The following is a 26454-nucleotide window of genomic DNA, read 5'->3' on the forward strand; positions in this document are numbered from 1 at the left end:
GCAACACTGCCAGAAAATGAGGCTCATGCCTTACGAGACAAATCCATTAAGGCGAGCCTCACCGAGCCTCATTTTCGGTTTGTGAACCGGGGCACTACCTCTACTCAAATGACAAGTTGGATTGCTATTTTTTTTATAATTTGTTAAATTTTATTACGAACGAGGAAAGAATGCATGGTACTTAATGCTGTAATGTTATTGATTAGATCATCGTTTATCTTGTCCGCATCGATTAATCTTCTTATGTTCTTCTTTTTCGTTTTCTCGTCGCGTCCATCTCTTCTGTTATCACAATCGAGACTTCTAGATTATCATTTTTTCTCCCTGCAATTTTAGAAATGTAATTTTTCATGATCATCCAGCGAACGCCTGAGACATTTCAGCAAAATGTCGATTATTCAATGGATGTTGTAAGGTTCCATGTTTTTTTTTTTTCACTATCTCTTGTTTGGTCGATTTTGAATTTGGGAGTTATTTTTTTTTATTTTGCCTTTCGCGACATGTTCGACTAATCGTGACAATACGTTTCAACCTTTCTGTATAAACGTTGAAACGTTTCAACGAACGTTGAACGAAGCATAACATTCCTGAGACAGTAATGGTGAACACTGTCGTTTGAAATTAGAAGAAGATTAATCACACGAGCATCATCATCGTCGACATCGCTTATCCTGACGGGGATGCACGACATGTTTATCCAACGTATAGGAATACACGTTGATGATTAAGCGTTTTCCTTCTGCATCTCGTGCTCATATTTCAAATTTTAATGTATCAGAAATAGTCACCAGGTATTCAATGCCAGACATTACACTTTCAAAACTCAAACTCGTATTGTTTGTAATATCCAACCCACTGTGGATTATTTTTGCAATAAACAAAATGCAGTGCAGCCAATATACACCTCCGATTGTTACAATAAGAGTAGTGTAATTGGATTGTTTCAAAGTCATACTTAGTAGGTATTGTTTTTTTTTATCAATTGAATATTATTTTTTGACATATTTTGACAATTTTTTGTCGATGTTTTAGCGTTTGACGATTTTTCAGTGCAATTTTCACCGCTTCTCATTTTTTTCCCACTCATACTTGGTAGGTATGCATTTGTAGCTTTTTTTTTATGAATTGAAAATCAGTTTTTGACATATTTTGACAAATTTTTGTCGATGTTTTAGCGTTTAGCGATGTTTTTGTAAAATTTCCTATTTTTTCTTTTTTTCCCACTCGTACTTGGTACGAATGCCACGATCTTACGTGATATAACTTAACCTATTCATTTTTTTTTGTGCTAAACTACACGAGAGCCTCTACGTGCTTTGACCTACTTTAGAGTAGAACCATAAAGACAGAGCTGCAACTGAAAGTGAGGCTCGAAGTGAGGCTTGGTAAGGCTCGACTTAATAGTTTGCTCTTGTAAGACATAAGCCTTATTTTCTCGCAGCATTGCAAACATTTTACTCGAAATAAAATCACCAAGGTTTTTTTCTTGGTCTAACCTATGTTATTGAACTGCGTTGTCACGTCCAAACCTGCATGACTTCCGAACACTATTGGTTTTATTTATATTTTTTTTTACGTATAGGTGTATATGATGAATCCCCAAACAGATTTTTCCTAAGTCTTACTGTTTCCAAGATAACCCCACTTCCGGTTGCCATTTTGGATTTCTGAACATAGGTTCTATTCATATTTTTTCTCACGTATAGGTGTACCTGATGAATATGCAAACAGATTTTTCCTAAGTCTTACAGTTTCCAAGATAACCCCACTTCCGGTCGCCATTTTGGATTTTCGAACATAGGTTCTATTCATATTTTACATACATATAGGCGTACGTGACGAATCCGCAAACAGATTTTTTCTAAGTCTTACCGTTTCAAAGATAACCCCACTTCCGGTCGCCATTTTGGATTTCCAAGCATAGGTTCTATTCATATTTTACTTACATATAGGCGTACATGACGAATCCGCAAACAGATTTTTCCTAAGTCTCACTGTTTCCAAGATAACAGTAGAGGTACTTGGCCGGTTCTGGAACCGAAAATGAGGCTCGGTGAGGCTCGCCTTAATGGACTTGTCTCGTAAGGCAATGAGCCTCATTTTCTGGCAGTGTTGCCAGCTGCTTACTCGAAAAAATCACCAAGGTTTTTTTTGGGTCAAACGTAGCCTAAAGCAAGGAGCTGGCAATCTTGCTTGAGGCTCGCCTAATGGGCGGTTTCACAAACCGAAAATGGGGCTCGGTTGGGCTCGGTGGGGCTCGCCAAACCTCAAAAACTTATTTTCTCTCCATGTTCCGCGCCTCATTTATTGCGCTGACGATGTTTCACAGCGTAGAAAACAGCACCAAAACATCAAAAACTCACTCTGATTATTTGGAGCTCACCAAAACCTCAAAAACTTATTTTTATTAATTGAGGTTCACCAAACCTCAAAAACTCTCATTTTCTCTCTATGTTCAGCGCCTTATTTATTACGCTGACACAACGTGATGAGTAAATAATGCAGTCTCTTATTTTTGAAGGATGAATGCACCTTATCGTAATTTTCCAAGCCCCGGTCAAATGTTTGTATATCGTGACCTTTGTAAACCTCTCTCTCGGGAACGATGTGCCACACACACGCGCGCGCGTGCCTATATTGTGACGCAAACAAACAAACAAATAATATTTTTTTTAAGATTTTTGGCCCCTAACCCCACTTCCGGTCGCTATTTTGGATTTCCGAGCATAGGTTCTATTCATATTTTACTTACATATAGGCGTACGTGATGAATCAGCAAACAGATTTGTCCTAAGTCTTACCGTTTCTAAGATAACCCTACTTCCGGTTGTTATTTTGGATTTCCGAACATAGGTTCTATTCATATTTTTTCTCACATATAGGTGTACGTGATGAATCACCAAACAGATTCTTCCTAAGTCTTACTGTTTCCAAGATAATCCTACTTCTGGTTGCTATTTTGGATTTCCGAGCATAGGTTCTATTCATACTTTTTCTCACATGTAGGCGTACGTGATGAATCCGCAAACAGATTTTTCCTAAGTTATGAATTGGAGGGTTCTATGGCAACCTATATTAATTCTCGTAAGAGAACAGAAAACACAAAAAAAAAACAAAAAAAAGAATACTGTGGTCACTACAACAAATAGTCTTCTTCAACCCCTATCTAACAAACCAAAAAAATCATCATCCTAACTAGAACCATGTAACTAACATTGTGATGACTCATATTAAGTACCTCTTAATTGTATTACTTATAAGGGTATACTCTATAAAAGTATATGAAACAGGTGGTTTTAATACGGTTCGCGCTTTTATTATAAAGACGGCATATACTGCAGATTAGTCAGTCTCGTGAGAGCAGCCGAAGAGTACGGACGTTCTGTTGCAATGCTTCTTGGTTTTTGTAAAAATAATAGGTATTTAACTTTCTTTGAAGCCACATACCATCTATTATTTCAAGTTCAAAGGTGTTTCACGTGGTTTTTCATAGTAATTTCGATCAGATTGAATTTTGACGTGATCGTGAATTTTCTATTTCACCTCAAGAAATTCTATATAAATAACATACCTGAAAATTGTATCGCTATATACTAGACTTTTTGATTTCTGTGATTTTCGAAAAAGCAATGGCATCCACCACCAGTTTCAATTGTAAAAAATGATAAAACTGAATGTGTTACTTGTGGGAAGCTAATCTCAAGGAACAATTTATCGGTACACAGGGCAAGATGTGGCGAAACAGGTTCGAGAATTAATCGTTCGTTACCTTCTAAGCCTTGTGCTCGATGCGGAAAAATGATTAGCATTGCAAATTTAAGTAAACACCTCAAAATTTGCAAACCATCGACCGGACAAGCATCGAAAAGAAAAATCGATAATGCAGATACGGAAGCTTCTACTTCCAAGCAAATTAAATTATCCAATGAAGGCAAACCAATTAGATCTGCATTTAACGACCAACTCCAGGATTTTTCAATTAAGTCAGAACCAGGCCGTGACATCCTTAGTTTCTTGGACGAAACGAAAACACCTGTACTAAATATTTTGAAAGATAAACTTGAAAACAACTCTATAAAAGTATATGTTGTTCTGTTTTCCGAATACGAGAAAGTCGATGGCACAACGAGTATTTTTTATCATTGTACAAAAAATCAGACTCTTCATTTTGCTGACGTTGAAAATTTGGACAACTTCTATTATAAAGTTTCCAACGAGCTGATTAAGAAACACGACGATTTCGAGGCTAAAGGGTCGGGATGGTCTCTGTGTGGAAGTCCTCACACGTTAACTGTTTACGTGAATCGATTCTCGCCTCTTCGAGCTTCTAGCTACGTTTCTCTTCCACCGAACATTCAACACAAGAGGGCTATGTTAAATATACAGAACAACGATAACAAGTGTTTTCTCTGGTGTGTGTTGGCTGCACTGCATCCTGTTTATTGCAAAAATAATCCAGAACGGATTTATCATTACAAGCAATACGAGTCCGAATTTGAAAGTGTAATGTCTGACATCGAATACCCGGTGACATTGTCGGATATAACAAAGTTCGAAAATCGTACAGGAAAACGCATCGCTATTAATGTGTATTTCTTCACGTCAGATAAATATCTCGTGCACCCTGTCAGGATAAGCGATATCGACGATGACGATGCTTGTGTAATAAATCTCCTTCTTATTTCCAACGAGGATGATCATCACTACACACTAATTCGTTCTCTATCACGTTTGGTCAGAAGTCAAACTACCAAGTATGCAAACAACATCGAAGTTTGCCCGAGATGCCTAACCACGTTCGACGATCGTGACCGACGTGATCATCAAAATCTTCATAGTCGTCAAATTGCTCTGGAGAAACTTGCCGAACATAAAATTTATTGCGGTGACAACAGACCGGCTAGAATGTTGATGCCCGAAACGAACGAAGTCGAAGAATTCAAAATGCACAAGGCATTGTTGGAACATCCCGCAATCATTGTCGCAGATTTCGAGGCGTTCCTCAAACCACTCTCCTACTGCGAACCGGATCCTGAAATTTCCTCCACAACACCGTACCAGCTTCATCAACCTAATAGTTTCGGCTATGTTGTTGTACGACGTGATAAAATAAATGAAGCATATATATACCGCGGGCCAAATGTAATCGAACACTTCCTGGAAAAAATGGTGGAGGAGGTTGAGGTAATTGGTAGCGTACTGCTTACATCAAAACCGATGGTACCTTTAACTGAAAATGAACTTCAAAATTACAATTCCACTGAGGTGTGTCCGGTATGTGATCAAAGTTTCACTGATGAGAACAAAAAAATATTCCACCACGATCATTTCAGCGGAAACTACATAGGTGGAATTTGCAACACGCGCAATCTTAAAATCCAGAAACCTAAATTCATCCCCATATTCTTTCACAACGGAAGCGGATATGATTTTCACCACCTGGTGAGACATCTTGGCTACGATCCGAAACGTATAGGTGTCTTGGCCGAGAATGAAGAACGCTATATTAGTCTCAGCAAGCAAGTGTCGATTCCGGGAACGAAAAATACAATCGAGATGCGCTTCCTGGATTCGTATAGATTTCTCTCTGCAAGTCTGGATGCTTTAGCGAACAAACTCACCGACGATCAATTTAAAATAACTGGAGCTAGTTTTCCTAACGTAGACATAGAACTCGTTAGACGTAAAGGGATTTATCCTTACGAATACGTTAGTGATGGTTCTAAATTTAACGACGACGCTCTTCCACTTCCAAGAGAATTTTACAGCAGACTCAGAGAGAAAGGAATCGCGGACGAAGAATACCAACATGCGCAACTCATGTGGGAGAAATTAGGATGTAGGACACTCGGAGACTACCACGATGCCTATTTAAAATTGGACGTGACGATACTCGCGGATGTTTTTCAAGCGTTCAGGAAAACGGCAACGAATATTTATAAATTAGATCCAGCGTATTTCTACAGTCTACCGGGATTAGCGTGGTCGGCAATGTTATTCCAGACAAAGGTCAAGCTGGAACTGATATCGGACGTTGACATGTTGCTATTTATCGAAAGAGGGATACGAGGTGGAATGGTGCAATGCGTACAGAGACATGCGAAAGCTAATAACGTACACATGAAAGAAGATTACGATTCAAATCGAGCATCGAATTACATCTTCTACTCTGACGTTAATAATCTCTACGGACATGCCATGGTACAGAAACTTCCTTACGGGGGATTCGAATGGTTAGATCCCACTTCGATAGACATTATTCATTTCGACGATAGCGAGTGTGGTTTCTTCGCAGAGGTAGATCTCCAATTCTCCGACCACCTGCACGACACGTTTTCGGATTTGCCTCCGACTCCCGAAATCAAATGTCCACCCGACTCGGTTCAAGACAAGCTTTTGTTAACATTGGACCCTAAACAGAGATACGTCGTCCACTACAAGAATCTCCGGTTTTTGATTGCGAAGGGTGTTCAGATAGTGAATGTTAGACGAATACTAAAGTTTAAACATTCCACGTGGTTAAGACCTTACATAGAAATTAACACACAACATAGAACAGCTGCCACTTCTGATTTAGACAAGGACTTCTTTAAATTAATGAACAATGCGGTGTACGGAAAGACCATGGAGAATGTTAGAAAGCACGTAGACGTGAAATTAATTTCCGATAAGAATAAATGTCGGAAGTGGATAGCCGATCCTAGATTCAAGTCGAGAAAAATTTACAACGAGAATTTGGTACTTTTCAACCTAGATATAAAATTGATGAAATTTAGAAAACCAATTTACGTTGGTGCAACGGTTCTCGACTTGTCGAAACTTTACATGTTCGAATTTCATTACGACGTGATGAAACCCTTCTACAATGATAAGATATCACTTTTGTACACGGACACCGACAGCTTCATTTACAGCATACAAACACCTAACCTATACGAAGACATAAAAAATCCTTCCATGCTCGAGTATTTCGATACTTCTGCGTATCCTCAACCCAACAGATTTGGAATTCCATCTCGTAACAAAAAAGTCCTAGGTAAACTGAAAGATGAATGTAACGGTGATATTATTGTCGAGTTCGCGGGTTTGCGTTCGAAGATGTATGCCATGAGAACAGAGAGTAGCGTCACGAAGAAAGCAAAAGGTGTGGGCAAGAATACGGTGGAGAACAAACTCACCTTCTACGATTACATCGATTGCCTTTACTCACAATCGACGATACTAAGTATAGAACAAAGAATCCAAAGTGTAGACCATGTGATTACAACAAACGAAGTTAGGAAAGTAGCATTAGATCCGCATGACGATAAAAGATGTATTTTGTCTTGTGGAATCCACACGTTGCCTTGGGGACACTATTGTTTAGAAATCAGTAAAAATTGTAGGCAATGCAAATGAAAAAAAAAAACTTTAACTGTCTCACATACACAATAAATAACTAGCAAGGACAATGAATTTCTTTGGTTTCCGAAAGCAAACAATGGAGACTGTACACCGCACGGCAGATCATGAATTTCTACCTTCCATGTTATCTAAACTCAACGGCCTGTTGATCAATCAATTTTCGGAACGCTGCTCTTCTTGCTGGAACAGTGACGATTTCGGATTCGCGACGATCGACATGACGAGGAAACCCAACGACGGAAAATACAGAAACAAAATCAACGACTTTCTAAACGTTGCAACGTTGTGAGAAACGTTTCTCACAACGTTGCAACGTTTAGAAAGTCGTTGATTTTGTTTCTGTATTTTCCGTCGTTGGGTTTCCTCGTCATGTCGATCGTCGCGAATCCGAAATCGTCACTGTTCCAGCAAGAAGAGCAGCGTTCCGAAAATTGATTGATCAACAGGCCGTTGAGTTTAGATAACATGGAAGGTAGAAATTCATGATCTGCCGTGCGGTGTACAGTCTCCATTGTTTGCTTTCGGAAACCAAAGAAATTCATTGTCCTTGCTAGTTATTTATTGTGTATGTGAGACAGTTAAAGTTTTTTTTTTCATTTGCATTGCCTACAATTTTTACTGATTTCTAAACAATAGTGTCCCCAAGGCAACGTGTGGATTCCACAAGACAAAATACATCTTTTATCGTCATGCGGATCTAATGCTACTTTCCTAACTTCGTTTGTTGTAATCACATGGTCTACACTTTGGATTCTTTGTTCTATACTTAGTATCGTCGATTGTGAGTAAAGGCAATCGATGTAATCGTAGAAGGTGAGTTTGTTCTCCACCTTATTCTTGCCCACACCTTTTGCTTTCTTCGTGACGCTACTCTCTGTTCTCATGGCATACATCTTCGAACGCAAACCCGCGAACTCGACAATAATATCACCGTTACATTCATCTTTCAGTTTACCTAGGACTTTTTTGTTACGAGATGGAATTCCAAATCTGTTGGGTTGAGGATACGCAGAAGTATCGAAATACTCGAGCATGGAAGGATTTTTTATGTCTTCGTATAGGTTAGGTGTTTGTATGCTGTAAATGAAGCTGTCGGTGTCCGTGTACAAAAGTGATATCTTATCATTGTAGAAGGGTTTCATCACGTCGTAATGAAATTCGAACATGTAAAGTTTCGACAAGTCGAGAACCGTTGCACCAACGTAAATTGGTTTTCTAAATTTCATCAATTTTATATCTAGGTTGAAAAGTACCAAATTCTCGTTGTAAATTTTTCTCGACTTGAATCTAGGATCGGCTATCCACTTCCGACATTTATTCTTATCGGAAATTAATTTCACGTCTACGTGCTTTCTAACATTCTCCATGGTCTTTCCGTACACCGCATTGTTCATTAATTTAAAGAAGTCCTTGTCTAAATCAGAAGTGGCAGCTGTTCTATGTTGTGTGTTAATTTCTATGTAAGGTCTTAACCACGTGGAATGTTTAAACTTTAGTATTCGTCTAACATTCACTATCTGAACACCCTTCGCAATCAAAAACCGGAGATTCTTGTAGTGGACGACGTATCTCTGTTTAGGGTCCAATGTTAACAAAAGCTTGTCTTGAACCGAGTCGGGTGGACATTTGATTTCGGGAGTCGGAGGCAAATCCGAAAACGTGTCGTGCAGGTGGTCGGAGAATTGGAGATCTACCTCTGCGAAGAAACCACACTCGCTATCGTCGAAATGAATAATGTCTATCGAAGTGGGATCTAACCATTCGAATCCCCCGTAAGGAAGTTTCTGTACCATGGCATGTCCGTAGAGATTATTAACGTCAGAGTAGAAGATGTAATTCGATGCTCGATTTGAATCGTAATCTTCTTTCATGTGTACGTTATTAGCTTTCGCATGTCTCTGTACGCATTGCACCATTCCACCTCGTATCCCTCTTTCGATAAATAGCAACATGTCAACGTCCGATATCAGTTCCAGCTTGACCTTTGTCTGGAATAACATTGCCGACCACGCTAATCCCGGTAGACTGTAGAAATACGCTGGATCTAATTTATAAATATTCGTTGCCGTTTTCCTGAACGCTTGAAAAACATCCGCGAGTATCGTCACGTCCAATTTTAAATAGGCATCGTGGTAGTCTCCGAGTGTCCTACATCCTAATTTCTCCCACATGAGTTGCGCATGTTGGTATTCTTCGTCCGCGATTCCTTTCTCTCTGAGTCTGCTGTAAAATTCTCTTGGAAGTGGAAGAGCGTCGTCGTTAAATTTAGAACCATCACTAACGTATTCGTAAGGATAAATCCCTTTACGTCTAACGAGTTCTATGTCTACGTTAGGAAAACTAGCTCCAGTTATTTTAAATTGATCGTCGGTGAGTTTGTTCGCTAAAGCATCCAGACTTGCAGAGAGAAATCTATACGAATCCAGGAAGCGCATCTCGATTGTATTTTTCGTTCCCGGAATCGACACTTGCTTGCTGAGACTAATATAGCGTTCTTCATTCTCGGCCAAGACACCTATACGTTTCGGATCGTAGCCAAGATGTCTCACCAGGTGGTGAAAATCATATCCGCTTCCGTTGTGAAAGAATATGGGGATGAATTTAGGTTTCTGGATTTTAAGATTGCGCGTGTTGCAAATTCCACCTATGTAGTTTCCGCTGAAATGATCGTGGTGGAATATTTTTTTGTTCTCATCAGTGAAACTTTGATCACATACCGGACACACCTCAGTGGAATTGTAATTTTGAAGTTCATTTTCAGTTAAAGGTACCATCGGTTTTGATGTAAGCAGTACGCTACCAATTACCTCAACCTCCTCCACCATTTTTTCCAGGAAGTGTTCGATTACATTTGGCCCGCGGTATATATATGCTTCATTTATTTTATCACGTCGTACAACAACATAGCCGAAACTATTAGGTTGATGAAGCTGGTACGGTGTTGTGGAGGAAATTTCAGGATCCGGTTCGCAGTAGGAGAGTGGTTTGAGGAACGCCTCGAAATCTGCGACAATGATTGCGGGATGTTCCAACAATGCCTTGTGCATTTTGAATTCTTCGACTTCGTTCGTTTCGGGCATCAACATTCTAGCCGGTCTGTTGTCACCGCAATAAATTTTATGTTCGGCAAGTTTCTCCAGAGCAATTTGACGACTATGAAGATTTTGATGATCACGTCGGTCACGATCGTCGAACGTGGTTAGGCATCTCGGGCAAACTTCGATGTTGTTTGCATACTTGGTAGTTTGACTTCTGACCAAACGTGATAGAGAACGAATTAGTGTGTAGTGATGATCATCCTCGTTGGAAATAAGAAGGAGATTTATTACACAAGCATCGTCATCGTCGATATCGCTTATCCTGACAGGGTGCACGAGATATTTATCTGACGTGAAGAAATACACATTAATAGCGATGCGTTTTCCTGTACGATTTTCGAACTTTGTTATATCCGACAATGTCACCGGGTATTCGATGTCAGACATTACACTTTCAAATTCGGACTCGTATTGCTTGTAATGATAAATCCGTTCTGGATTATTTTTGCAATAAACAGGATGCAGTGCAGCCAACACACACCAGAGAAAACACTTGTTATCGTTGTTCTGTATATTTAACATAGCCCTCTTGTGTTGAATGTTCGGTGGAAGAGAAACGTAGCTAGAAGCTCGAAGAGGCGAGAATCGATTCACGTAAACAGTTAACGTGTGAGGACTTCCACACAGAGACCATCCCGACCCTTTAGCCTCGAAATCGTCGTGTTTCTTAATCAGCTCGTTGGAAACTTTATAATAGAAGTTGTCCAAATTTTCAACGTCAGCAAAATGAAGAGTCTGATTTTTTGTACAATGATAAAAAATACTCGTTGTGCCATCGACTTTCTCGTATTCGGAAAACAGAACAACATATACTTTTATAGAGTTGTTTTCAAGTTTATCTTTCAAAATATTTAGTACAGGTGTTTTCGTTTCGTCCAAGAAACTAAGGATGTCACGGCCTGGTTCTGACTTAATTGAAAAATCCTGGAGTTGGTCGTTAAATGCAGATCTAATTGGTTTGCCTTCATTGGATAATTTAATTTGCTTGGAAGTAGAAGCTTCCGTATCTGCATTATCGATTTTTCTTTTCGATGCTTGTCCGGTCGATGGTTTGCAAATTTTGAGGTGTTTACTTAAATTTGCAATGCTAATCATTTTTCCGCATCGAGCACAAGGCTTAGAAGGTAACGAACGATTAATTCTCGAACCTGTTTCGCCACATCTTGCCCTGTGTACCGATAAATTGTTCCTTGAGATTAGCTTCCCACAAGTAACACATTCAGTTTTATCATTTTTACAATTGAAACTGGTGGTGGATGCCATTGCTTTTTCGAAAATCACAGAAATCAAAAAGTCTAGTATATAGCGATACAATTTTCAGGTATGTTATTTATATAGAATTTCTTGAGGTGAAATAGAAAATTCACGATCACGTCAAAATTCAATCTGATCGAAATTACTATGAAAAACCACGTGAAACACCTTTGAACTTGAAATAATAGATGGTATGTGGCTTCAAAGAAAGTTAAATACCTATTATTTTTACAAAAACCAAGAAGCATTGCAACAGAACGTCCGTACTCTTCGGCTGCTCTCACGAGACTGACTAATCTGCAGTATATGCCGTCTTATATAATAAAAGCGCGAACCGTATTAAAACCACCTGTTTCATATACTTTTATAGAGTATACCCTTATAAGTAATACAATTAAGAGGTACTTAATATGAGTCATCACAATGTTAGTTACATGGTTCTAGTTAGGATGATGATTTTTTTGGTTTGTTAGATAGGGGTTGAAGAAGACTATTTGTTGTAGTGACCACAGTATTCTTTTTTTTGTTTTTTTTTGTGTTTTCTGTTCTCTTACGAGAATTAATATAGGTTGCCATAGAACCCTCCAATTCATAACTTAGGAAAAATCTGTTTGCGGATTCATCACGTACGCCTACATGTGAGAAAAAGTATGAATAGAACCTATGCTCGGAAATCCAAAATAGCAACCAGAAGTAGGATTATCTTGGAAACAGTAAGACTTAGGAAGAATCTGTTTGGTGATTCATCACGTACACCTATATGTGAGAAAAAATATGAATAGAACCTATGTTCGGAAATCCAAAATAGCAACCGGAAGTAGGGTTATCTTAGAAACGGTAAGACTTAGGACAAATCTGTTTGCTGATTCATCACGTACGCCTATATGTAAGTAAAATATGAATAGAACCTATGCTCGGAAATCCAAAATAGCGACCGGAAGTGGGGTTAGGGGCCAAAAATCTTAAAAAAAATATTATTTGTTTGTTTGTTTGCGTCACAATATAGGCACGCGCGCGCGTGTGTGTGGCACATCGTTCCCGAGAGAGAGGTTTACAAAGGTCACGATATACAAACATTTGACCGGGGCTTGGAAAATTACGATAAGGTGCATTCATCCTTCAAAAATAAGAGACTGCATTATTTACTCATCACGTTGTGTCAGCGTAATAAATAAGGCGCTGAACATAGAGAGAAAATGAGAGTTTTTGAGGTTTGGTGAACCTCAATTAATAAAAATAAGTTTTTGAGGTTTTGGTGAGCTCCAAATAATCAGAGTGAGTTTTTGATGTTTTGGTGCTGTTTTCTACGCTGTGAAACATCGTCAGCGCAATAAATGAGGCGCGGAACATGGAGAGAAAATAAGTTTTTGAGGTTTGGCGAGCCCCACCGAGCCCAACCGAGCCCCATTTTCGGTTTGTGAAACCGCCCATTAGGCGAGCCTCAAGCAAGATTGCCAGCTCCTTGCTTTAGGCTACGTTTGACCCAAAAAAAACCTTGGTGATTTTTTCGAGTAAGCAGCTGGCAACACTGCCAGAAAATGAGGCTCATTGCCTTACGAGACAAGTCCATTAAGGCGAGCCTCACCGAGCCTCATTTTCGGTTCCAGAACCGGCCAAGTACCTCTACTGTTATCTTGGAAACAGTGAGACTTAGGAAAAATCTGTTTGCGGATTCGTCATGTACGCCTATATGTAAGTAAAATATGAATAGAACCTATGCTTGGAAATCCAAAATGGCTACCGGAAGTGGGGTTATCTTTGAAACGGTAAGACTTAGAAAAAATCTGTTTGCGGATTCGTCACGTACGCCTATATGTATGTAAAATATGAATAGAACCTATGTTCGAAAATCCAAAATGGCGACCGGAAGTGGGGTTATCTTGGAAACTGTAAGACTTAGGAAAAATCTGTTTGCATATTCATCAGGTACACCTATACGTGAGAAAAAATATGAATAGAACCTATGTTCAGAAATCCAAAATGGCAACCGGAAGTGGGGTTATCTTGGAAACAGTAAGACTTAGGAAAAATCTGTTTGGGGATTCATCATATACACCTATACGTAAAAAAAAAATATAAATAAAACCAATAGTGTTCGGAAGTCATGCAGGTTTGGACGTGACAACGCAGTTCAATAACATAGGTTAGACCAAGAAAAAAACCTTGGTGATTTTATTTCGAGTAAAATGTTTGCAATGCTGCGAGAAAATAAGGCTTATGTCTTACAAGAGCAAACTATTAAGTCGAGCCTTACCAAGCCTCACTTCGAGCCTCACTTTCAGTTGCAGCTCTGTCTTTATGGTTCTACTCTAAAGTAGGTCAAAGCACGTAGAGGCTCTCGTGTAGTTTAGCACAAAAAAAAATGAATAGGTTAAGTTATATCACGTAAGATCGTGGCATTCGTACCAAGTACGAGTGGGAAAAAAAGAAAAAATAGGAAATTTTACAAAAACATCGCTAAACGCTAAAACATCGACAAAAATTTGTCAAAATATGTCAAAAACTGATTTTCAATTCATAAAAAAAAAGCTACAAATGCATACCTACCAAGTATGAGTGGGAAAAAAATGAGAAGCGGTGAAAATTGCACTGAAAAATCGTCAAACGCTAAAACATCGACAAAAAATTGTCAAAATATGTCAAAAAATAATATTCAATTGATAAAAAAAAACAATACCTACTAAGTATGACTTTGAAACAATCCAATTACACTACTAATAAGACTTTACCGCCGGGCAAACTGCTCGAAAGAGACGCCAAACAGAATACAGCTAAATTGATAATAAATAGCATGTTATTTGTTTGGTTTGCGTCACAATACGGAAATAATAAGAGGTACGCGCGTGCGCGTGTGGCACATCATTCCCCCAAGAGAGGTTTACAAAAATCACAATATATAAACATTTGGTCCCCCAGGGACTTGGAAAATTACGATAAGATGCATTCGCTCACCACTGTTGCCAGCCATAAATCTCTCTCTCTCTTCATCTTACAGCAACGTTGGCATCTATATTTTTTTTAGTTGTAAGTAAATTGCCAACACACTCTAGTTAATAATGCTACATATTATACGCACACACGCACACGCATACTATATTACCATCCATCCATCCATCTCTTTCTCTTTTACGGCAGTATATATTTGTTGCCGGCTCTCCTTGTTTAGTGTATGTAGGTTGGCAAAAATTGCTTTATGCACTGTAAGGCAAGCCTCAAGCAAAGTTGCCAGCTCCTTGCTTTAGGCTAGGTTAGACCAAAAAAGCTGTAGGTAGGCTGTCGGTTGTTTAACTCTCCCCTCTCTCTCTTCTCTCTCTTTTTTGTAAAAAGTTATAGCAAAAATACCAGTAGGTTGGCAACCTTGCTTTATGCACTGTAAGGCAAGCCTTAAGTAAAATTGCCAGCTCCTTGCTTTAGGCTAGGTTAGACCTAGTTAGGTTAGGTTAGGTTAGGTTAGGTTAGGTTAGGTTAGAGTAGGTTAGGTTAGAGTAGGTTAGGTTAGGTTAGGTTAGAGTAGGTTAGGTTAGGTTAGGTTAGGTTAGGTTAGGTTAGGTTAGAGTAGGTTAGGTTAGGTTAGGTTAGGTTAGGTTAGAGTAGGTTAGGGTGGGTGTTGGCAGCTGTCGGTTGTTTAACTCTTCTCTCTCTCTCCTCTTTTTTTTGTAAAAAGCTATGGCAAAAATACCAGTGCTTTATGCACTGTAAGGCAAGTCTTAAGTAAAATTGCCAGCTCCTTGCTTTAGGTTAGGTTAGACCAAAAAAAGCTGTAGATGGGTGTTGGTACTTGTCGGTTGTTTAACTCTTCCCTCTCTCTCTCCTCTCTTTTTTTTTTGTAAAAAATTATGTCAAAAATACCAGTAGGTTGGCAACCTTGCTTTATGCACTGTAAACCAAGCCTCAAGCAAGATTGCGAGCTTTTTGCTTTATGCACTGTAAAACAAGTCTCAAGCAAGGTTGCCAGCTTCTTGCGTTAGGCTAGGTTAGACCAAAAAAACCTTGGTGATTTTTTCGAGTAAGATGTTGGCAATACTGCGAGAAAATAGAGCTTATGCCTTACGAGAGAAATCCATTAAGGCGAGCCTCAAGCAAGATTGCCAGCTCCTTGCTTTAGGCTAGGTTAGACCCAAAAAGAAACCTTGGTGATTTTTTCGAGTAAGCAGCTGGCAACACTGCCAGAAAATGGGGCTCATGCCTTACAAGAGAAATCCATTAAGGCGAGCCCCACCGAGCACCATTTTCGGTTTCAGAACCGGCTTAATTGCACTACTCACGTGGCAGACCAGAAAATAGAAGAGGCTGGTAGATTTGTAAGCAAAGATGCTTTTTTGGGTGAGAGAATAGCAGCATTGGGGACCACCACAGCTATGAACACCAAACAAAAACTGGGGTGGGGGTTGTGATAGATTAAATAAATTGGCTACAACTTAATTGAACTAGTTAATCCCAGAATATGTATAATAAACCAAGAATGACGGCCAAAGGTTTTATGTATCAGATACCTTATTCAGGTCTTAAATCTCTTAAAACTATTGATAGTCTTCTAACCAAAAAGCAGCGCAAGAAGAAACGTTCTTGTCTTGCCAAGGGCCATGGAATGAAATTTTTACTTAGTACCCCTCAATTAAAAAAAACAGCATTCCAGAAAAAAATTGCATACAGGGGGCTGCATATTTAGTATCCCAACTATTTTAGCAGCACTCGGTGCTGTTGGCAGCTTAGCCGGGGGATCGGCTGCTATAGCAAAAACAGTAATAGATGCCAAGAAGAATAAGGCTGAATTAGATGCACAAAAGCGCTATAATCTGGCTATGGAAAAAAAAGGCAAAGGTCTTGAGAGAGTTATGAATAAGTTAAAAAAAAACAAGAGTCACTTACCAACCAAAATATTGAAGCTTTAATTAAGCCACTGGGCATCAAACATGTCTAATTCTTTGCCAGAACAACCACTCAAAAAAGAGTGTGGCATAGTCAATTTAGATAAGTACAAAAATCGGCGCACTCACTGGATCTGTTATCTTAAATATTTAAACAATGAGGCATTTGTGTTTGATTCATTTAGAAGTGTTCCACCTGAGAATTTAGTAAAATATCTAAAATCTACGAATCTTTATTACAATAATGCCCGTATTCAAAACTTCAAAGCTGTTAATTGTGGACATCTGTGTTTATCTGTTCTTAGATATCTGTCTCAAATAAATAAACCATCAATTTAAAATTTTCAAAAAGCCTTGTGGTATCTGAAGCATCATGGGAGTATTCCATCTTACCAGCCAAAATTCAATATTGAAGCTCAGACTACATGATGATATAGTACACACCACAACAACACAATTGCAGTTGGTGACCAAAACATTGTCATCACTCCAGGGCAGTATAATCTGTCTACTCTAAATGCTCAGTTACCTAGAGGTATAGTGTTAACTCAAAATTCTGTCACTCACAGAGTAGAGATTGTGTCTGCTACAGAGACAGTAGATCTGGGTACTATAGGAGATATATTAGGCTTCGAGAACAACACAAAACTTGAACCAGCCATCAAACACACTGCTATTAATATACCTAAATTCTTAGCCATAGAAACTCTAAATATTCACTGTAATGTGGCCGAGGGTATGATCACCAAATCAGATGGCATAGGCACTCACAAACAAACTGCCATCATTGCAACATTCAAACCTAACTCTGAATTTATGGAGCCCCATCATCTGCACTCCATCACCAACATTATATTTTCCTGTGTGCCATAATAAAATAGATTGTATTGAGTTGATGGTCGCTAATGAAAAAGAAGAATTAGTTGATTTTGCTGGAGCTACAACAACTGCTATCATAGAAATTAATATTTAAATAAAAATACATACAAAAAAATAATAAAATGGAAAATATTGAGTGTTATGAGCTACAATCATTCCCCCCAAACCGGAGAACCTTTGCAAATTTATATCAAGCCAACACAGAGATTGAGCTTGACCTTGATGGCTTTATAAAAGCCTCACAGAGCAGACCTATACATCAAATTTGATGTTGTCAAGCTCGATGGTACAGATTATCCAGCTAACTCAAATATAACACTGGTAGACAATTTTGTGCCACATCTGTTCTCTGAAATCGAGATCAGAAAACATGGTGTTGTTATAAACAGTGTAGACTATCCTGGTATTACATCTACAGCTTTGGCCACACTAAAGTTACCCAAGACGGAGGCCTCATACTACAATATAGGTGGATTTGAGGCTAGTGATAAAATATTATCTAAGAGCCACACAGTACTGTTTCCTATGCGCCTGTTACCTGGATTCTTCTCAGATTACAAAGACATTATTTGGAAGGGTGGTTTAAGAATTACATTTAGAAGAGCTGCCAATGATAATAATGCTTTGATGAGATGCAGTTCTCTAAATTCTACTGGGGCAGCTCTGCCTAATACCCTACCTGATGAAGCAAATGCCTTATTCAGACTATGGAGCTAAGAATTCCAGTAGTTGAATATGAAGCCAGCTATGCTCTTAAATACAAAGCAGATATACTAAAAAATCCACAGGTGCTTTTACAATTTTATACATATCAATGTGTGCAAAAGCCTGCCACTGGTAGCTATTATGAATTTCATCCTACAAACTCATTCTCCAGTATACAATATGACATGCCAGATTTTGTGGTAGTACTGTTTCAAACTGGAAGAAACAATAACCAAGAAAAAATTCAAGTAAATTTGATAGCTGCAGCATCAAGGACATATATCTTAAAAATGGCAGAAATGAGGTGTTTCCTAGAGAAAATTATAATTTAAACATGTCCAAGGATGATTTCCTCAAATTATATGAAGCATTTACAGCATACAAAAGAGTTACAATTGGGAATACTGACATGTATTACTCACCATATGAATTCAAACACAGAGACCCATGTTTGTCATGAACACCTCAAAAGGGAAACAAGTTGTGGTTAATGACAGGACAAACATTAAAATTATCTGTGAATTCCATGATACACTCCCTGATGACACCTTATGTAGTGTTATTCTTATAGGTGAAAAATCATATGTTTATGATGTAAGAAATGAGAGAGTCACAGAGCAATTCTAGAAGACTTCTGCATATTACATTGTCTTAGTATTAGATATATAAGTTGAGCCTGGTCCTGAATTAAAATATTTTGGTTATCATATTAATACTCTCAACTTAAACCGGAAGTAGACCAGAAGTAGATTAGAAATAAACTTGTATGTGTATGTATGTGTATATAAGATTACACTTTACAGAATATTATATTAAAAGCAATAAGCTCTTAAGAACATCTTGGCTTAGTTTTAAGTGTAGTCAAAACAGTATCGAGAAAAGCATATTTTTAACAAACTTATAAACAACAATTTAGCAAATACAGGTTTAACCATATCAATCTGAGGGGGGGTCGTACTTTCTCAAGAGCTTTTTTGTACAAAAATCGTAGGTTATACACAGTAGCAATAAAATTTTATAGACATTTTGCCCTAGTTTTAAGTATTTCTATTCAGTCAAAATACCTCGTACTTTCTCGCGCCACTAATAGTACAAATACCACTACTAAATTACAACACGTAAATTAGACAGGTGATATTGGTACCAGGTTCAAACAAGAATAGTAGCCATTTTTTCGTGAGGAAAACTGCAAGAATGAAAATTTTCAAAACCCTCGGTGGCATTTGTAATTATATGCATGGTCTTGGCATTTTAAAATTAACTTGATTATGCTAATTTATCAAATTATTGTGGTTCCAACAACACATGTACAGTCACTCGGTCCTTATGGGACCACGTTTACACGTATGTGTGTGCGTCTATAAACCGCGTGAGGCACCTAAAAGTACCAGCTGAAATAGCGAAGAAACCAGAAACAGTAGCGATGTGAGGTTTGCGGGAAACAATAATATCAAATGGGGCTCGTAAATCGGAAGTATGGGGTGGGTCGAAAAATATCGACAAATGGGGCATCTGGAGCAAAGTCATATTTTTTTTAAATGGAACGATATACAATAACATGCATAATATAAAAGAGCACACACAGAGAAACACAACGCCGTTGGTCTCATGCATTTACTGCACATAGGAAAGAAGATATGGCCATGTGAAAATATGTAAACAAACTAACAAATGGCCCACTTGACCGTCAGTACCACGGCATGTAAGACTTCTCAGGTGCCTGACAGAACTGCCTTTACGCAGAGCAAGTTTTGATAGCAGGTCCACGAGATCTTGTTAGTTCATAGCAAGCAGTCGTAGTGGTAAGAGCGAAGATTATGGTGTTCACAAACATAGTAAAAGCGGACATGATCCTGATTTATGGGGAATGCCGAAAGAATGCCTCAGAAGCCTACCGTGTGTACGCAGAGAGATATCCGGACAGACGACAGCCATCTCGACGTCTGTTTGGTAAGTTATTTATTAAATTAAGAGACTCTGGAAGTGTAACACCACGAGCACGTGTGCGGAACAAGCCAACTACAGGTGAGGCAGGTGCAACAAATGTTCTCGCCGCTGTTGCTGTGAATTCGCACCTTAGCTCCCGTGAAATTGCCAGGCATGCTGCGATGAGTCAGCGAAGTGTATTGCGCATTCTGCACTCTCACAAGTTTCACCCATATCATATCTCCCTCCATCAGGAACTTCACGGGAATGATTTTGTGGACCGTGTTCGGTTTTGCACATGTTGTCGGTGACAAATCCACATTGGCTTCGCCAAGTGGAACGCCAGCGCCCATGGAGTGTGAACGTGTGGTGTGGTATAGTGTGTGAACATCTCATTCGCTCTTTTTTTATACAAGGGACACTGAATGCTGACCGATACATACAGTTTTTACTACATGAACTGCCTGTACTATTGGAGGACATACCACTTCAGACAAGGAGGGACATGTAGTACCAACATGACGGGTGCCCAGCTCACAGTGCAAGACGAGCTACAGTATGTGTGGAAAATACATTTCCAAATCGTTGGATTGGACGTGGAGGGCCTGTCAAATGGCCGGCTCGTTCCCCAGATTTCACACCGTTAGACTTTTTCCTATGGGGAAATCACATTATCTACCGGGATGTGCCAACAAATCCAGAGGATATGCAACACCGCATTACTGCGGCCTGTAGATACATTTCCTACGAGATGCTACATTCTGTGAAACGATCTTTGCGTGGGCGCCTCGTTGCCTGTATCGCAGCTGACGGCCACCACTTTGAACACACACTTTGACAGGTTTTCGTTTCTTACGCAGTGGTTCTTCGACATACTGTCATGGTCATTTTCATTATGCTGTAACGCTGTCAAATACATGGCGCTGACGATGTCTACTGTATTTTCTCTTCCTTTAACACGTTCTGTGTTCATCTTGTCCAATGGCTTTCGACATCTCATACTTGTACATGCCGTGGTACTGACGGTCAAGTGGTCCACTTATTAGTTTGTTTACATATTTTCACATGGCCATATCTTCGTTCCTATGTGCAGTAGATGCATGAAACCAACGGCGTTGTGTTTCTCTGCGTGTGCTCTTTTATATTATGCATGTTATTGTATATCGTTGCATTTTTTAAAAAAAAATATGACTTTGTTCCAGATGCCCCATTTGTCGATATTTTTCGACCCACCCCATACCTCCGATTTACGAGCCCCATTTGATATTATTGTTTCCCGCAAACCTCACATCGCTACTGTTTCTGGTTTATTCGCTATTTCGGGTGGTACTTTTAGGTGCCTCACGCGGTATACGTATATTATATATATATACGTGGAACATGTTATGCAGATACGTCATATCGCTCATACTTACGCTTTGAATATACTTGCCGTAAGTAATTTACAAGTTTTTTTATTCTAATTGAAGGAAGTCTTATTGTCGTGGTTCCACCTCGGAGTATATGAAGACGCCAACAAATTTTATATGAGTATTAAAACAACATTTAAACTCCGGAATGTTTTACTTAGAACATGCAATTAAATTTCTACTCCACCAAACGATTGCCTAGGGCAAAATAAATTGACAAAAATCGATTTTAACTATTCCCGTCCCCACTGCGTAAGATATGCAATTTCCAGTAGAACTTGAAAATCCTTGCTCAAGCGAAACGATGACACCTTGCTAGCCACTTGGATGTTTTGCCAATTCGGCATCAAGGGGGGGGGGGGACGGAGTTTAACTACTACTCCACGAGGCTTCGTTGAGGAACTTGTACAGTCACGGACACTTCAGGGTTGTAACAATCCCATTAACGTTGACTGGAAAAGGTTACAAGCCAGAAGTGTCCGTGACTGAACTGTCTGCTTTGCAGAAAAAGAAGCTATACTGGCGGGAAGTGAAATGATCCATACTGAATCCAGAACATATATCGTGCTTTTTGCGCGCAGGTGGAAAGTAACTATTACGTAAAGAATTATTGTGGTGACTTAATTACTTCACCCGTAACAAAAAGGGACGGATGAAGTTGTGGCGGGTAGATACTAATATAGCAGTTATTTAATCACCACAACTTCCCTCTGCTTCTAAAATTTCACATCGGCACTCACTTAAAAATTCTATTTGAATTTTTTTTTGAATTTGAAGTTAAAATTTTGGGTGCGCCAGCACTAAGGCTATTTTGCACCCTTCACATTATACGGGGTCCAGCCCCTTATCGTTACAAATAACAACTCTAACGTTGCTGAACTAAAATCATAAAATATTAAAATGTTCTGACTTTCGTTAAAAGCTTAGGCTGTAAAGGGGCACTCAGCACACATAAGGACAAAAGAACAGGACAATACAAACAAAATTATACTGGCCTTGGGGCCAGTCGCCAGAGCCTCGTTGGTCTTCAGTCCAGGGTGTACTAACGTGGAAGTGAGGTTGACATTTGGGTGTACTACGTGGAAGGTCACCCCTTACACCCCTCAAAAATTCTATATAATATCTCAAAACTATCTGTACAGTGACCAAAAACCTAACTTGAAACGGGAGCATTTAGTTAAAATTATTTTCTCTTTTTCGTATAGCAAAAATATTTATGTATAAAAAAAATAGTCCATTAAATAAAAATCCAAGTAAACTGAAAATCTTATGTAAGGCATTACTTAGGCCTGGCCTCTTACAAAAAACAAAAACGCGATATTGAATTGGAAACACTGTATAGAAGACAACGAAGAGCTGCACGCATAGCGGTCAAGGTTGTGTGTGCTACGCAGGAAAGCAACGTTAGTCACATGTCCTTAAGGAATAAACATAGCGTTTCGTTCTATGGCTATTTGGCCTCAGAAGAAATATGTGTTGTACATTTTGAACCCGCAAGAAATCAAGTTCTGAGCAGGTGATGTTTTTTCTTCATTAATAAATATTGGTTGTTTGTTCTTTTTTTCGTTTTTTTATTGTGGTTATCATTGCCTCTGAAAAAATATAAGAAGAAAACGAGTAAAGAAGGTCCTTTCTATCGGCATGAGAGCATGAGATAATCATGTTGTAAATTTGCGATTTGTACGACCATTTTCAAACCCTCTTGGTTAATTTCGACGATAAGTACGAATGATGGAGTGATCATATAAATGAAGGAACATAATAAGTTTTAAATATTTCCCAAGGATCTCCAGTTTCATAAAGCAGTATTCCAAAAGCAGTATTGTATGTATTGTGTGTTAAGTGGTTCTGCTTTATCAATTGAACGTGCTTTTGCCATAACAGTTACATATTTCAGTTTTTCGACACACAATCTGGAATCGGCTAGTCATGTGCATTCCCACGTCTATGTTCTGTATTTTTCTATGTAAGATTTGTTATGTTGCTTCTCTGCCTCTTGGTTAATTCGTGGCGATGAGGATGATTGATCAACGGATGACATAGATACGATAGGGCAAAGATAGAGATACGTACACGTCTTATCCATGAGTCGAACGTAAGACCTCTGGCGTCGAAGCACGTTCACTTTGCTACGTGTGTCTTCTCATCTGTAGTCAGCATTAATTTCAAGAGGTAGAAAAAGACGATACTCAATGCTAAAATAAATTGTATTATAAAGATTGATTGATTTAGTTCATTTTACTTACTTCGCGTTTTGTACCTCTTGGCTAATTTGCGAAAATGGGGATGAGTGAAGAAATGATGAAAGTGATTGGACATTCACAAACAAGCAAGCCCGAGCGGGATTCAAACCCTGGACCCTTGACGTCGCAGCGCGATGTGTTAACCACTCGGCCACAGGGTCCGGCAATTGTATAAAGAAGCACACAAAATATTTATTTCTAAGTTATACTAGAATTTGGAAAAAAAACAGTTTCATTCGTTCGCTTTAACCTTTATAATAAGACATTACAGGGAATGTGATATATTTGTATGGTATTAGATAAAATTGACTTCAATAAATAATGCGCGTCATTTATAAATATTTTATGTGACTTGAACTATGTTGTGATCTCACCACTCATTTTCCCGGATTCGAATCCGGACTCAGCATGAAGGGGGAGGGGTTGTTCTTTATCAGCATCGCTTCATCAGTTCCATCTAATCATCACTCATCCTCGTCGTCGTGACTAGCCAAAAATAACAGAACACCGACGCTAAATAACAAAATTAAAAGTACAATACAGTGTATAATCATCCCTAGAATGTGATGATTATAAGGATATTACGTATTTCATGAATGAATCTAATTTCAATGAAAAGCATTGAATGAATTATTATGACACACACACAAGCATAGACCAACATATAACACGGTTATTGTCACATTATATTGACCCCCATAAAATGGAAAATAATACCCATCACCATTTTTATGTGTTGCATACACTTCTAAACATTGCAAATAACGTCGACCGGCTGATGACCCGCGGAACATTCACAGTGAACATTAGCCTTGTCACTGTGAAAAACTTTTCACTTCAAGGAAGCGTCATACTGTAATTGTTAGCGACAACCATTCATAATGCGCAGCTCTTTATGGATGTATCCGATTAAAATCTTGTGAAATGACATGCGATCTTCTCTCCCTAGACGTCACTTTGATCTCGATACATAGCCGATGCACTAATCAAATTTTAAGGCATTTTTCTAACACCTCGAAAAGGAGCTAATTAGTACAATAATTCAGTCATAACTTTTTACTGGTTAAAGATACATAAAAACAACCTTCACCATTGCATTTCTCTTGAAATTCTAGCCTGATTCGATATATCATATCACCACCTTCCCATTTAAAATTCTGAAGTTGAATTCCAAATGGCGGACATGAAGATGGCCGCCGACCGTGCGGGTGGTGTCAATTTACAGTTTTTCACAATCTACCCTTAACTGGTATTTTTCATATCTAAGTAACCGAAATCAACATGTAAAACTGTCGCCTACTTTATTATCTAATAATGTAGATATTTCATCTGGTGTTCCACAAAGATCTATACTAGGTCCCTTATTGTTTACGATTTATATTGCAGACCTACCCTCAGTTGTAAAATACTGTAACGTACATTCATATGCTGATGACACTCAACTAACCAAATCATTCAATCCAACAGAAATTTCCATAAGTATTGAATACATAAGTAATGATTTGGGTGTGATAAAAACATGGTGTGATTCAAATGGCCTTAAAATTTATGCTAATAAGTCATGTTATACATTTATTGGAACTCGAAATGCTATTGGTTCGGTCAAGCACACTAATACAACAATTAAAATAAATGATGATGTCATACCTAGAGCTCAAGTAGTTAAAAGTCTTGTACTGATATTTGACACTCGTCTATCATGGGATGAGCATATTAGCCGCCAAATCAAGAAATCATTTGGAACACTTAGATCCTTGTTTAAATTTAACAAACTATTATCTTAAGAAATCAAGCAGCGATTAGTTGAAACACTTATATATCCATTTCTCGATTATTGTGACGTAATGTACTCTGGTAGAATAAATAAAACTTTACAAGCAAACATTCAAAAATGCCAAAATGCGTGCATGCGGTTCATATTTTGCATCCCGAGGCGTGAACATATTTTACCTTCCATAAATAATTAGAATATCCTCAATATGTACCGTAGGCGACTACTGCATACATATTGCCTTATACATAAAATTATTACATCTGGCAAGCCGTCGTATCTGGCAGACATGTTAATCCCTCGCACAAGTATTCACAGCCACCATACAATAAATAATTTCAAATTTAACCTTCCACTCTGCAACACACAGGCATGTCAGTCGTCGTTTTCATATTTTGCTGCAAAAATATGGAGTGCCCTACCTAAGACCATGTCGAGCATATCTAAAATAGAATCTTTCCGAAATGAAGTAAAGAATTTTCTTTTGGCAGACCAGAGATTGTGTTCAAATACTATGATGTAACTTGTATGTTTATGTTATGTATTTTGTCTACATAATTTTATTTTTATTAATTTTTTATTCATTTTATTTTATTTTTATGTAGTTGTCTTTTCACAATTTTTGTATCATTTTATTCATACATTTATTACAATTACTTTATCAATAGATTTTGTAACTAAATCATACAGTTTATTGTACACTGTATTAATACTGTAATAACATAAGAAATGTAAATTTAAATGTAATCGATGACACGGGTTAGGTGGCAGAACAGCCTCAGACTGAACCTCGCCCACGCAAATAAATAATTTGAATTTGAATTTGAATGTGGTTCCCCATTGGCCTGGCAACGATTGGTCATCACCATTTCCATGTTGCGCACTGCAGTGGCCTTA

This window comes from Lepisma saccharinum, chromosome 22 (genome assembly GCF_977018435.1).
Source record: "Lepisma saccharinum chromosome 22, izLepSacc3.1, whole genome shotgun sequence".
Classification (NCBI taxonomy): domain Eukaryota; kingdom Metazoa; phylum Arthropoda; class Insecta; order Zygentoma; family Lepismatidae; genus Lepisma; species Lepisma saccharinum.